The sequence below is a fragment of the Rhagoletis pomonella genome, unplaced genomic scaffold, assembly GCF_013731165.1.
Source record: "Rhagoletis pomonella isolate Grant_MI unplaced genomic scaffold, Rhpom_1.0 Rhpom_scaffold_02231, whole genome shotgun sequence".
NCBI lineage: Eukaryota > Metazoa > Arthropoda > Insecta > Diptera > Tephritidae > Rhagoletis > Rhagoletis pomonella.
Window position 1 is genome coordinate 24,978 of NW_023460785.1, and position 2,106 is coordinate 27,083.

A 2,106-nucleotide genomic window follows, 5' to 3' on the forward strand; every position below is an offset into this window, starting at 1 on the left:
TTTTTTCTCAGTGTATGTCAATTTCTTTAGTACACCAGTTTGTATTGCAGTGCGAACCAGCCGCCACATTTAATTTTGCAATAAATTCAGATACTTTGTAATAAATTATGAATTTTCGGCAACCTTTTAGCCGCCGATCGAACTCACGCTGCCGCAAAAAATGCAAGCTATTAAGGAGCGAATGTAGAATTGGCATATTGGCCAATTCGAAAGTTATCCAAAAATTATGGTGGCACTTAAAAGTAAAAGAGTTGGGCAAAAAAAAAAGAGTACGGAAACTACGAGGCTTCCTGTGGTAGCAGCAAAGAAAATAAGTGCGCAAATGAATTGTAGCAGCAACGCAAGCAGTGGCACAAAGATTTAAAGAAGTACTGGGAGCGATATTTATTGTATTTTGAACAGAGTAAATTCATGCAAAGGTTTTACTTGCCACCAAGCGGTGCTTCCGTTGCATTGAGTTAAGTGCACGTGAGTGCTGTGAGGCATAAAATCGTTTGGGAAGTACTCGTAGTTGGTTGTGTGTGGTCATGATTTGTGGCCATTGCTGGGGAATTGATTTTTAAGTACAGAAACTCGGCGATGTACGAAATTTATACTGCAGTGTAAATATAATTTTAGTTAAGCAGATCACTGTTACAGAGATTTGGAGCATATGGCTTTTACAGTAACTAATGTAGCAGTATCAGTACAAGATTTGGATTACGTGACAGTCAAACTCGTAAGACGATTTGTTCCACATTCCACCAAGTTCCAACAGTTCCTCAGAGATATCCCCAATCATACTCCATGTAACTATGGCAGTAAGTACCAGATGTGATTTTATGTTTTACTGCATAAATTCTAGCTTGGACAGTAAGCTGTCAGACAAGACCAGACCAGAAGCGTGAACTGTGGCTTTGTAAGCATAAGAAGCTCCTTCGACCACCAGTGATAGATCCTGGGACAGAAGAACTTTGCAAATGCGAATGTCTGGCTTTTTGTCTAGCGTTTTCTGAGCTAAAATAAGGCCCATCTCTTCAATAGTGGACCACAGGTGGTCAGTGCCACACTCATCTACGCCGTACTTTGCGTACTCACTTGACAGTGAGGGCCTGGTATCCATCGAATTAGAAAAATTTCCGCAATTACAATTGAGACAGAGGTCGGATAAATTAAAAAAGTACCCTGATTGCCGGCTGGCTTTCAGTTTTTATTGACGCTTAATGCATCTTATTAAATACTTCTCTAATGTAGACTATGATGCCAAAAAAATGCTATGGATGCCAGGAAACGTAAACATGATATTAATGAAGACGTAGTCCACGCCCCATTTCATAAGTCTTCGAACCATATGTACAAGAGTGCACTAGTTCACCTCGGTCCAACCAAACATTACACGGGGGGAATGTCTGAAGACATTGTTGAAACCATTTGGTAGAGGCAGTGATCTATCTAATCAAGGACGAAGACGAAACATTCAAGAACTCCAAAGTGCCAAGTTCTGCAGGACTTTAAGTACAAAAGTTTAAGAACCACAACGTTTGCAAACAAAATCGCCCGATAGCCCCCAAGAGTAGAGCAAAAGGTTCCCAACTTTGCGGGATGCCTCCGTTCACTCTACGCAGGAAACAATTTCCGCCACAATGATGCCGAGAAAGGTGATGAGTTGCTAAATCTATAGAGGTCATCAGGCATAGCCTCGTCTTTATGCATACGTCCATGAGTACCTAAAGCGACAGAAATCAAGGAAGACTTATTTTCACAATTACGGTCTAGATATCGTAGCAGACTCGACCGTGACGTACGCAGCATGTGGATGTACACAAATTACGCTGCCCGGTGCTGGCGGCTTCAAGGGTGGGGAGCGTGTATTGCCCATACCACGGGCCATTAATTATCAGGTTGGTAAGGGAAGTGTAACTGCCATGCCTTCCCCGACGGAAACTTCTTCTAGAGATGAATTGCTATATTTACATCAAGGAGAAGCTTCAGCTTTTTGGCATTTATTTTTGCCTGTCCCTTAGGCTGCGCAAGGGGGCGAGGCATCTCTGATTCTCTCAAAAACAACACTTTTTGATATATTTATTTTGTAGTAAGAATTGGGGAGACTGCGAAGAAATGAGTGAT